Source organism: Lissotriton vulgaris, chromosome 12, assembly GCF_964263255.1.
Source record: "Lissotriton vulgaris chromosome 12, aLisVul1.2, whole genome shotgun sequence".
NCBI classification, from domain to species: domain Eukaryota; kingdom Metazoa; phylum Chordata; class Amphibia; order Caudata; family Salamandridae; genus Lissotriton; species Lissotriton vulgaris.
In genome coordinates, this window is record NC_141700.1 from 446442039 (window position 1) to 446455932 (window position 13894).

Here is a 13894-nt window from a genome sequence, read left to right on the forward strand (position 1 = left end):
ATAACAGTATTCATTCTAAAATCTTGAAAATACTTGGGTTTTTATAAGGTTTAAGATGATCTGTTCAACAGTAATATGAATCAGACTTTTATATTTTAATTGTATCGGAATAAGACCTAATGAATATGATTTGTTATATAACAATGAGAAAAGCAAGGCACTGCTGAGAGTTGAACTCAGGATCTCCTGTTTACTAGACAGGCGCTTTAACCAGCTAAGCCACAGCACCCACTTGATTCTTAATTTTGAAACACTTTTCTTTATGGTGTTCCAGAGAATATTGCTTTTTCACTTTCATATTCTTTTCTAAGTTCACACACTTCTCTACTCAAACACTTAAGATGAATGAAGGCTCTTCACTTATTCAAAAACACCTCTCTAATTTGAAGTTTACCCTATTCATATCATTTTAAAATATACCTTGCTGAAGAATGGATTAGTTGAAGTTAACAATAGAGTGATCATTCACCTGTATCTTGTTCTTTGTCATTTTCTTTTCCCTATTTCAGTCAATGCATTCCTACAAAAATCTTCACAATACCAAGCATTTTGTTTAATTTTTAAGATAACTTATTCTAAAGTTCATAGAACCAGATGTTTATTCTTAAATTGTATTCAACACTTGTTTGATGAAAATTATTCGGAAAGCATGGAGAAAACATCTAGGTGCTGCTGAGATTTGAACTCAGGATATCCTATTTACGAGACAGGCGCTTAACCACTAAGCCACAGCACACACGTTAATGGTAAAAAATACATAAATAATTTATTGTTGATGATGAAAATGTGTTTTCTGCTATAAATTCTTCTTTATATGTATTGTAATCTTAAACACGAAAAGATACTCAATCACTACGCAAGGACTAATATGTTTTAATAAACAGGTACTCTTATAAAACCCAATTTCATTTCTTGAATTCTTTACAATTTTTTTTCATGAAGGTATTAATATTGCTCAAATCTAGGTAGAAACTTCATCTACGTCTTTCTCATAGATATGTATTTTTTTCATTTTGCAATAACAGTATTCATTCTATAATCTTGAAAATACTTGGGTTTTTATAAGGTTTAAGATGATCTTTTTAACAGTAAGATGAATCAGACTTTTATATTTTAATTGTATCGGAATAAGACCTAATGAAAATGATTTGTTATATAACAATGAGAAAAGCAAGGCGCGGCAGAGAGTTGAACTCAGGATCTCCTGTTTACTACACAGGCGCTTTAACCAGCTAAGCCACAGCACCCACTTGATTCGTAATTTTGAAACACTTTTCTTTATGGTGTTCAAGAGAATATTGCTTTTTCACGTTCATATTCTTTTCTAAGTTCACACACTTCTCTACTCAAACACTTAAGATGAATGAAGACTCTTCATTTATTCAAAAACACCTCTCTAATTTGAAGTTTACCCTATTCATATCATTTTAAACTATACCTTGCTGAAGAATGGGTTAGTTGAATTCAACAATAGAGTGATCATTCACCTCTATCTTGTTCTTTGTCATTTTCTTTTCCCTATTTCAGTCAATGCATTCCTACAAAAATCTTCACAATGCCAAGCATGGTATTTAATTTTTAAGATAACATATTCTAAAGTTCATAGAACCAGATGTTTATTCTTAAATTGTATTCAACACTTGTTTGATGAAAATTATTTGGAAAGCATGGAGAAAACAGTTAGGTGCTGCTGAGATTTGAACTCAGGATTTCCTGTTTACGAGACAGGAGCTTTAACCACTAAGCCACAGCACCAACGGTAATAGTAAAAAATGCAAAAATCATTTATTGTTGATGATGAAAATGTGTTTTCTGCTATAAATTCTTCTTTATATGTATTGTAATCTTAAACACGAAAAGATACTCAATCACTACGCAAGGATTAATATGTTTTAATAAACAGGTACTCTTATAAAACTCAATTTCATTTCTTGAATTCTTTACAAATTTTTTTCATAAAGGTATTACTATTGCTCCAATCTAGGTAGAAATTTCATCTACGTCTTTCTCATAGATGTGTATTTTTTTCATTTTGCAATAACAGTATTCATTCTAAAATCTTGAAAATACTTGGGTTTTTATAAGGTTTAAGATGATCTGTTCAACAGTAATATGAATCAGACTTTTATATTTTAATTGTATCGGAATAAGACCTAATGAATATGATTTGTTATATAACAATGAGAAAAGCAAGGCACTGCTGAGAGTTGAACTCAGGATCTCCTGTTTACTAGACAGGCGCTTTAACCAGCTAAGCCACAGCACCCACTTGATTCTTAATTTTGAAACACTTTTCTTTATGGTGTTCCAGAGAATATTGCTTTTTCACTTTCATATTCTTTTCTAAGTTCACACACTTCTCTACTCAAACACTTAAGATGAATGAAGGCTCTTCACTTATTCAAAAACACCTCTCTAATTTGAAGTTTACCCTATTCATATCATTTTAAAATATACCTTGCTGAAGAATGGATTAGTTGAATTCAACAATAGAGTGATCATTCACCTCTATCTTGTTCTTTGTCATTTTCTTTCCCTATTTCTGTCAATTCATTCCTACAAAAATCTTCACAATACCAAGCATGGTATTTAATTTTTAAGATACCTTATTCTAAAGTTCATAGAACCAGATGTTTATTCTTAAATTGTATTGTTTGATGAAAATTATTTGGAAAGCATGGAGAAAACAGTTAAGTGCTGTTGAGATTTGAACTCAGGATTTCCTGTTTACGAGACAGGAGCTTTAACCACTAAGCCACAGCACCAACAGTAATAGTAAAAAATGCATAAATCATTTATTGTTGATGATGAAAATGTGTTTTCTGCTATAAATTCTTCTTTATATGTATTGTAATCTTAAACACGAAAAGATACTCAATCACTACCCAAGGATTAATATGTTTTAATAAACAGGTACTCTTATAAAACCTAATTTCATTTCTTGAATTCTTTACAATTTTTTTTTCATGAAGGTATTAATATTGCTCAAATCTAGGTAGAAATTTCATCTACTTCTTTCTCATAGATATGTATTTTTTTCATTTTGCAATAACAGTATTCATTCTATAATCTTGAAAATACTTGGGTTTTTATAAGGTTTAAGATGATCTGTTCAACAGTAATATAAATCAGACTTTTATATTTTAATTGTATCGGAATAAGACCTAATGAAAATGATTTGTTATATAACAATGAGAAAAGCAAGGCGCTGCTGGGAGTTGAACTCAGGATCTCCTGTTTACTAGACAGGCACCTTAACCAGCTAAGCCACAGCACCCACTTGATTCTTAATTTTGAAACACTTTTCTTTATGGTGTTCAAGAGAATATTGCTTTTTCACTTTCATATTCTTTTCTAAGTTCACACACTTCTCTGCTCAAACACTTAAGATGTATGAAGACTCTTCACTTATTCAAAAACACCTCTCTAATTTGAAGTTTACCCTATTCATATCATTTTAAAATATACCTTGCTAAAGAATGGATTAGTTGAATTCAACTATATAGTGATCATTCACCTCTATCTTGTTCTTTGTCAACTTTTTTTCCCTATTTCAGTCAATGCATTCCTACAAAAATCTTCACAATACCAAGCATTTTATTTAATTTTTAAGATAACTTATTCTAAAGTTCATAGAACCAGATGTTTATTCTTAAATTGTATTCAACACTTGTTTGATGAAAATTATTCGGAAAACATGGAGAAAACAGTTAGGTGCTGCTGAGAATTGAACTCAGGATTTCCTGTTTACGAGACAGGCGCTTAACCACCAAGCCACAGCACCAACGTTAATAGTACAAAATGCATAAATAATTTATTGTTGATGATGAAAATGTGTTTTCTGCTATAAATTCTTCTTTATATGTATTGTAATCTTAAACACGAAAAGATACTCAAACACTACGCAAGGATTATTATGTTTTAATAAACAGGTACTCTTATAAAACCTAATTTCATTTCTTGAATTCTTTACAATTTTTTTCATGAAGGTATTATTATTGCTCAAATATAGGTAGTAATTTCATCTACGTCTTTCTCATAGATATGTAGTTTTTTTCATTTTGCAATAACAATATTCATTCTATAATCTTGAAAATACTTGGGTTTTCATAAGGTTTAAGATGATCTGTTCAACAGTAATATGAATCAGACTTTTATATTTTAATAGTATCGGAAAAAGACCTAATGAATATGATTTGTTATATAACAATGAGAAAAGCAAGGCACTGCTGAGAGTTGAACTCAGGATCTCCTGTTTACTAGACAGGCACCTTAACCAGATAAGCCACAGCACCCACTTGATTCTTAATTTTGAAACACTTTTCTTTATGGTGTTCAAGAGAATATTGCTTTTTCACTTTCATATTCTTTTCTAAGTTCACACACTTCTCTGCTCAAACACTTAAGATGTATGAAGACTCTTCACTTATTCAAAAACACCTCTCTAATTTGAAGTTTACCCTATTCATATCATTTTAAAATATACCTTGCTAAAGAATGGATTAGTTGAATTCAACTATATAGTGATCATTCACCTCTATCTTGTTCTTTGTCAACTTTTTTTCCCTATTTCAGTCAATGCATTCCTACAAAAATCTTCACAATACCAAGCATTTTATTTAATTTTTAAGATAACTTATTCTAAAGTTCATAGAACCAGATGTTTATTCTTAAATTGTATTCAACACTTGTTTGATGAAAATTATTCGGAAAACATGGAGAAAACAGTTAGGTGCTGCTGAGAATTGAACTCAGGATTTCCTGTTCACGAGACAGGCGCTTAACCACCAAGCCACAGCACCAACGTTAATAGTACAAAATGCATAAATAATTTATTGTTGATGATGAAAATGTGTTTTCTGCTATAAATTCTTCTTTATATGTATTGTAATCTTAAACACGAAAAGATACTCAAACACTACGCAAGGATTATTATGTTTTAATAAACAGGTACTCTTATAAAACCTAATTTCATTTCTTGAATTCTTTAAAAAAATTTTCATGAAGGTATTATTATTGCTCAAATATAGGTAGTAATTTCATCTACGTCTTTCTCATAGATATGTAGTTTTTTTCATTTTGCAATAACAATATTCATTCTATAATCTTGAAAATACTTGGGTTTTTATAAGGTTTAAGATGATCTGTTCAACAGTAATATGAATCAGACTTTTATATTTTAATTGTATCGGAAAAAGACCTAATGAATATGATTTGTTATATAACAATGAGAAAAGCAAGGCACTGCTGAGAGTTGACCTCAGAATCTCCTGTTTACTAGACAGGCGCTTTAACCAGCTAAGCCACAACACCCACTTGATTCTTAATTTTGAAACACTTTTCTTTATGGTGTTCCAGAGAATATTGCTTTTTGACTTTCATATTCTTTTCTAAGTTCACACACTTCTCTACTCAAACACTTAAGATGAATGAAGGCTCTTCACTTATTCAAAAACACCTCTCTAATTTGAAGTTTACCCTATTCATATCATTTTAAAATATACCTTGCTGAAGAATGGATTAGTTGAATTCAACAATAGAGTGATCATTCACCTGTATCTTGTTCTTTGTCATTTTCTTTTCCCTATTTCAGTCAATGCATTCCTACAAAAATCTTCACAATACCAAGCATTTTGTTTAATTTTTAAGATAACTTATTCTAAAGTTCATAGAACCAGATGTTTATTCTTCAATTGTATTCAACACTTGTTTGATGAAAATTATTTGGAAAGCATGGAGAAAACATCTAGGTGCTGCTGAGATTTGAACTCAGGATATCCTATTTACGAGACAGGCGCTTAACCACTAAGCCACAGCACACACGTTAATGGTAAAAAATACATAAATAATTTATTGTTGATGATGAAAATGTGTTTTCTGCTATAAATTCTTCTTTATATGTATTGTAATCTTAAACACGAAAATATACTCAATCACTACGCAAGGACTAATATCTTTTAATAAACAGGTACTCTTATAAAACCCAATTTCATTTCTTGAATTCTTTACAATTTTTTTTCATGAAGGTATTAATATTGCTCAAATCTAGGTAGAAATTTCATCTACGTCTTTCTCATAGATATGTATTTTTTTCATTTTGCAATAACAGTATTCATTCTATAATCTTGAAAATACTTGGGTTTTTATAAAGTTTAAGATGATCTGTTCAACAGTAATATGAATCAGACTTTTATATTTTAATTGCATCAGAATAAGACCTAATGAAAATGATTTGTTATATAACAATGAGAAAAGCAAGGCGCTGCTGAGAGTTGAACTCAGGATCTCCTGTTTACTAGACAGGCCCTTCAACCAGCTAAGCCACAGCACCCACTTGATTCTTAATTTTGAAACACTTTTCTTTATGGTGTTCAAGAGAATATTACTTTTTCACTTTCATATTCTTTTCTAAGTTCACACACTCCTCTACTCAAACACTTAAGATGAATGAAGACTCTTCACTTATTCAAAAACACCTCTCTAATTTGAAGTTTACCCTATTCATATCATTTTAAAATATACCTTGCTAAAGAATGGATAAGTTGAATTCAACAATAGAGTGATCATTCACCTCTATCTTGTTCTTTGTCATTTTCTTTTCCCTATTTCAGTCAATGCATTCCTACAAAAATCTTCACAATACCAAGCATTTTATTTAATTTTTAAGATAACTTATTCTAAAGTTCATAGAAGCAGATGTTTATTCCTAAATTGTATTCAACACTTGTTTGATGAAAATTATTCGGAAAGCATGGAGAAAACAGTTAGGTGCTGCTGAGATTTTAACTCAGGATTTCCTGTTTACGAGACAGGCGCTTTAACCACCAAGCCACAGCACCAACGGTAATAGTAAATAATGCAAAAATCATTTATTTTTGATGATGAAAATGTGTTTTCTGCTATAAATTCTTCTTTATATGTATTGTAATCTTAAACACGAAAAGATACTCAATCACTACGCAAGGATTAATATGTTTTAATAAACAGGTACTCTTATAAAACTCAATTTCATTTCTTGAATTCTTTACAAATTTTTTTCATAAAGGTATTACTATTGCTCCAATCTAGGTAGAAATTTCATCTACGTCTTTCTCATAGATGTGTATTTTTTTCATTTTGCAATAACAGTATTCATTCTAAAATCTTGAAAATACTTGGGTTTTTATAAGGTTTAAGATGATCTGTTCAACAGTAATATGAATCAGACTTTTATATTTTAATTGTATCGGAATAAGACCTAATGAATATGATTTGTTATATAACAATGAGAAAAGCAAGGCACTGCTGAGAGTTGAACTCAGGATCTCCTGTTTACTAGACAGGCGCTTTAACCAGCTAAGCCACAGCACCCACTTGATTCTTAATTTTGAAACACTTTTCTTTATGGTGTTCCAGAGAATATTGCTTTTTCACTTTCATATTCTTTTCTAAGTTCACACACTTCTCTACTCAAACACTTAAGATGAATGAAGGCTCTTCACTTATTCAAAAACACCTCTCTAATTTGAAGTTTACCCTATTCATATCATTTTAAAATATACCTTGCTGAAGAATGGATTAGTTGAAGTTAACAATAGAGTGATCATTCACCTGTATCTTGTTCTTTGTCATTTTCTTTTCCCTATTTCAGTCAATGCATTCCTACAAAAATCTTCACAATACCAAGCATTTTGTTTAATTTTTAAGATAACTTATTCTAAAGTTCATAGAACCAGATGTTTATTCTTAAATTGTATTCAACACTTGTTTGATGAAAATTATTCGGAAAGCATGGAGAAAACATCTAGGTGCTGCTGAGATTTGAACTCAGGATATCCTATTTACGAGACAGGCGCTTAACCACTAAGCCACAGCACACACGTTAATGGTAAAAAATACATAAATAATTTATTGTTGATGATGAAAATGTGTTTTCTGCTATAAATTCTTCTTTATATGTATTGTAATCTTAAACACGAAAAGATACTCAATCACTACGCAAGGACTAATATGTTTTAATAAACAGGTACTCTTATAAAACCCAATTTCATTTCTTGAATTCTTTACAATTTTTTTTCATGAAGGTATTAATATTGCTCAAATCTAGGTAGAAACTTCATCTACGTCTTTCTCATAGATATGTATTTTTTTCATTTTGCAATAACAGTATTCATTCTATAATCTTGAAAATACTTGGGTTTTTATAAGGTTTAAGGTGATCTTTTTAACAGTAAGATGAATCAGACTTTTATATTTTAATTGTATCGGAATAAGACCTAATGAAAATGATTTGTTATATAACAATGAGAAAAGCAAGGCGCGGCAGAGAGTTGAACTCAGGATCTCCTGTTTACTACACAGGCGCTTTAACCAGCTAAGCCACAGCACCCACTTGATTCGTAATTTTGAAACACTTTTCTTTATGGTGTTCAAGAGAATATTGCTTTTTCACGTTCATATTCTTTTCTAAGTTCACACACTTCTCTACTCAAACACTTAAGATGAATGAAGACTCTTCATTTATTCAAAAACACCTCTCTAATTTGAAGTTTACCCTATTCATATCATTTTAAACTATACCTTGCTGAAGAATGGGTTAGTTGAATTCAACAATAGAGTGATCATTCACCTCTATCTTGTTCTTTGTCAACTTTTTTTCCCTATTTCAGTCAATGCATTCCTACAAAAATCTTCACAATACCAAGCATTTTATTTAATTTTTAAGATAACTTATTCTAAAGTTCATAGAACCAGATGTTTATTCTTAAATTGTATTCAACACTTGTTTGATGAAAATTATTCGGAAAACATGGAGAAAACAGTTAGGTGCTGCTGAGAATTGAACTCAGGATTTCCTGTTTACGAGACAGGCGCTTAACCACCAAGCCACAGCACCAACGTTAATAGTACAAAATGCATAAATAATTTATTGTTGATGATGAAAATGTGTTTTCTGCTATAAATTCTTCTTTATATGTATTGTAATCTTAAACACGAAAAGATACTCAAACACTACGCAAGGATTATTATGTTTTAATAAACAGGTACTCTTATAAAACCTAATTTCATTTCTTGAATTCTTTACAATTTTTTTCATGAAGGTATTATTATTGCTCAAATATAGGTAGTAATTTCATCTACGTCTTTCTCATAGATATGTAGTTTTTTTCATTTTGCAATAACAATATTCATTCTATAATCTTGAAAATACTTGGGTTTTCATAAGGTTTAAGATGATCTGTTCAACAGTAATATGAATCAGACTTTTATATTTTAATAGTATCGGAAAAAGACCTAATGAATATGATTTGTTATATAACAATGAGAAAAGCAAGGCACTGCTGAGAGTTGAACTCAGGATCTCCTGTTTACTAGACAGGCACCTTAACCAGATAAGCCACAGCACCCACTTGATTCTTAATTTTGAAACACTTTTCTTTATGGTGTTCAAGAGAATATTGCTTTTTCACTTTCATATTCTTTTCTAAGTTCACACACTTCTCTGCTCAAACACTTAAGATGTATGAAGACTCTTCACTTATTCAAAAACACCTCTCTAATTTGAAGTTTACCCTATTCATATCATTTTAAAATATACCTTGCTAAAGAATGGATTAGTTGAATTCAACTATATAGTGATCATTCACCTCTATCTTGTTCTTTGTCAACTTTTTTTCCCTATTTCAGTCAATGCATTCCTACAAAAATCTTCACAATACCAAGCATTTTATTTAATTTTTAAGATAACTTATTCTAAAGTTCATAGAACCAGATGTTTATTCTTAAATTGTATTCAACACTTGTTTGATGAAAATTATTCGGAAAACATGGAGAAAACAGTTAGGTGCTGCTGAGAATTGAACTCAGGATTTCCTGTTCACGAGACAGGCGCTTAACCACCAAGCCACAGCACCAACGTTAATAGTACAAAATGCATAAATAATTTATTGTTGATGATGAAAATGTGTTTTCTGCTATAAATTCTTCTTTATATGTATTGTAATCTTAAACACGAAAAGATACTCAAACACTACGCAAGGATTATTATGTTTTAATAAACAGGTACTCTTATAAAACCTAATTTCATTTCTTGAATTCTTTAAAAATTTTTTCATGAAGGTATTATTATTGCTCAAATATAGGTAGTAATTTCATCTACGTCTTTCTCATAGATATGTAGTTTTTTTCATTTTGCAATAACAATATTCATTCTATAATCTTGAAAATACTTGGGTTTTTATAAGGTTTAAGATGATCTGTTCAACAGTAATATGAATCAGACTTTTATATTTTAATTGTATCGGAAAAAGACCTAATGAATATGATTTGTTATATAACAATGAGAAAAGCAAGGCACTGCTGAGAGTTGACCTCAGAATCTCCTGTTTACTAGACAGGCGCTTTAACCAGCTAAGCCACAACACCCACTTGATTCTTAATTTTGAAACACTTTTCTTTATGGTGTTCCAGAGAATATTGCTTTTTGACTTTCATATTCTTTTCTAAGTTCACACACTTCTCTACTCAAACACTTAAGATGAATGAAGGCTCTTCACTTATTCAAAAACACCTCTCTAATTTGAAGTTTACCCTATTCATATCATTTTAAAATATACCTTGCTGAAGAATGGATTAGTTGAATTCAACAATAGAGTGATCATTCACCTGTATCTTGTTCTTTGTCATTTTCTTTTCCCTATTTCAGTCAATGCATTCCTACAAAAATCTTCACAATACCAAGCATTTTGTTTAATTTTTAAGATAACTTATTCTAAAGTTCATAGAACCAGATGTTTATTCTTCAATTGTATTCAACACTTGTTTGATGAAAATTATTTGGAAAGCATGGAGAAAACATCTAGGTGCTGCTGAGATTTGAACTCAGGATATCCTATTTACGAGACAGGCGCTTAACCACTAAGCCACAGCACACACGTTAATGGTAAAAAATACATAAATAATTTATTGTTGATGATGAAAATGTGTTTTCTGCTATAAATTCTTCTTTATATGTATTGTAATCTTAAACACGAAAATATACTCAATCACTACGCAAGGACTAATATCTTTTAATAAACAGGTACTCTTATAAAACCCAATTTCATTTCTTGAATTCTTTACAATTTTTTTTCATGAAGGTATTAATATTGCTCAAATCTAGGTAGAAATTTCATCTACGTCTTTCTCATAGATATGTATTTTTTTCATTTTGCAATAACAGTATTCATTCTATAATCTTGAAAATACTTGGGTTTTTATAAAGTTTAAGATGATCTGTTCAACAGTAATATGAATCAGACTTTTATATTTTAATTGCATCAGAATAAGACCTAATGAAAATGATTTGTTATATAACAATGAGAAAAGCAAGGCGCTGCTGAGAGTTGAACTCAGGATCTCCTGTTTACTAGACAGGCCCTTCAACCAGCTAAGCCACAGCACCCACTTGATTCTTAATTTTGAAACACTTTTCTTTATGGTGTTCAAGAGAATATTACTTTTTCACTTTCATATTCTTTTCTAAGTTCACACACTCCTCTACTCAAACACTTAAGATGAATGAAGACTCTTCACTTATTCAAAAACACCTCTCTAATTTGAAGTTTACCCTATTCATATCATTTTAAAATATACCTTGCTAAAGAATGGATAAGTTGAATTCAACAATAGAGTGATCATTCACCTCTATCTTGTTCTTTGTCATTTTCTTTTCCCTATTTCAGTCAATGCATTCCTACAAAAATCTTCACAATACCAAGCATTTTATTTAATTTTTAAGATAACTTATTCTAAAGTTCATAGAAGCAGATGTTTATTCCTAAATTGTATTCAACACTTGTTTGATGAAAATTATTCGGAAAGCATGGAGAAAACAGTTAGGTGCTGCTGAGATTTTAACTCAGGATTTCCTGTTTACGAGACAGGCGCTTTAACCACCAAGCCACAGCACCAACGGTAATAGTAAATAATGCAAAAATCATTTATTTTTGATGATGAAAATGTGTTTTCTGCTATAAATTCTTCTTTATATGTATTGTAATCTTAAACACGAAAAGATACTCAATCACTACGCAAGGATTAATATGTTTTAATAAACAGGTACTCTTATAAAACTCAATTTCATTTCTTGAATTCTTTACAAATTTTTTTCATAAAGGTATTACTATTGCTCCAATCTAGGTAGAAATTTCATCTACGTCTTTCTCATAGATGTGTATTTTTTTCATTTTGCAATAACAGTATTCATTCTAAAATCTTGAAAATACTTGGGTTTTTATAAGGTTTAAGATGATCTGTTCAACAGTAATATGAATCAGACTTTTATATTTTAATTGTATCGGAATAAGACCTAATGAATATGATTTGTTATATAACAATGAGAAAAGCAAGGCACTGCTGAGAGTTTAACTCAGGATCTCCTGTTTACTAGACAGGCGCTTTAACCAGCTAAGCCACAGCACCCACTTGATTCTTAATTTTGAAACACTTTTCTTTATGGTGTTCCAGAGAATATTGCTTTTTCACTTTCATATTCTTTTCTAAGTTCACACACTTCTCTACTCAAACACTTAAGATGAATGAAGGCTCTTCACTTATTCAAAAACACCTCTCTAATTTGAAGTTTACCCTATTCATATCATTTTAAAATATACCTTGCTGAAGAATGGATTAGTTGAAGTTAACAATAGAGTGATCATTCACCTGTATCTTGTTCTTTGTCATTTTCTTTTCCCTATTTCAGTCAATGCATTCCTACAAAAATCTTCACAATACCAAGCATTTTGTTTAATTTTTAAGATAACTTATTCTAAAGTTCATAGAACCAGATGTTTATTCTTAAATTGTATTCAACACTTGTTTGATGAAAATTATTCGGAAAGCATGGAGAAAACATCTAGGTGCTGCTGAGATTTGAACTCAGGATATCCTATTTACGAGACAGGCGCTTAACCACTAAGCCACAGCACACACGTTAATGGTAAAAAATACATAAATAATTTATTGTTGATGATGAAAATGTGTTTTCTGCTATAAATTCTTCTTTATATGTATTGTAATCTTAAACACGAAAAGATACTCAATCACTACGCAAGGACTAATATGTTTTAATAAACAGGTACTCTTATAAAACCCAATTTCATTTCTTGAATTCTTTACAATTTTTTTTCATGAAGGTATTAATATTGCTCAAATCTAGGTAGAAACTTCATCTACGTCTTTCTCATAGATATGTATTTTTTTCATTTTGCAATAACAGTATTCATTCTATAATCTTGAAAATACTTGGGTTTTTATAAGGTTTAAGGTGATCTTTTTAACAGTAAGATGAATCAGACTTTTATATTTTAATTGTATCGGAATAAGACCTAATGAAAATGATTTGTTATATAACAATGAGAAAAGCAAGGCGCGGCAGAGAGTTGAACTCAGGATCTCCTGTTTACTACACAGGCGCTTTAACCAGCTAAGCCACAGCACCCACTTGATTCGTAATTTTGAAACACTTTTCTTTATGGTGTTCAAGAGAATATTGCTTTTTCACGTTCATATTCTTTTCTAAGTTCACACACTTCTCTACTCAAACACTTAAGATGAATGAAGACTCTTCATTTATTCAAAAACACCTCTCTAATTTGAAGTTTACCCTATTCATATCATTTTAAACTATACCTTGCTGAAGAATGGGTTAGTTGAATTCAACAATAGAGTGATCATTCACCTCTATCTTGTTCTTTGTCATTTTCTTTTCCCTATTTCAGTCAATGCATTCCTACAAAAATCTTCACAATGCCAAGCATGGTATTTAATTTTTAAGATAACATATTCTAAAGTTCATAGAACCAGATGTTTATTCTTAAATTGTATTCAACACTTGTTTGATGAAAATTATTTGGAAAGCATGGAGAAAACAGTT

The 13894-nt window shown here is 30.3% G+C and overlaps 4 non-coding genes across 4 annotated transcripts; all 4 read right to left on the bottom strand.

The window, feature by feature from the left end:
* Nucleotides 1-155: 155 nt before the first annotated feature.
* On the bottom strand, nt 156-229 carry TRNAT-AGU (transfer RNA threonine (anticodon AGU)). The gene has a single exon. It is a non-coding gene; the product is annotated as a tRNA-Thr (tRNA).
* A 1453-nt stretch (nt 230-1682) lies between these two features.
* On the bottom strand, nt 1683-1755 carry TRNAT-CGU (transfer RNA threonine (anticodon CGU)). Its single transcript has one exon. It is a non-coding gene; the product is annotated as a tRNA-Thr (tRNA).
* Nucleotides 1756-2192: 437 nt separating this feature from the next.
* On the bottom strand, nt 2193-2266 carry TRNAT-AGU (transfer RNA threonine (anticodon AGU)). Its single transcript has one exon. It is a non-coding gene; the product is annotated as a tRNA-Thr (tRNA).
* A 5010-nt stretch (nt 2267-7276) lies between these two features.
* TRNAT-AGU (transfer RNA threonine (anticodon AGU)) lies at nt 7277-7350 on the bottom strand. The gene has a single exon. It is a non-coding gene; the product is annotated as a tRNA-Thr (tRNA).
* Between the last annotated feature and the right edge of the window lie 6544 nt (nt 7351-13894).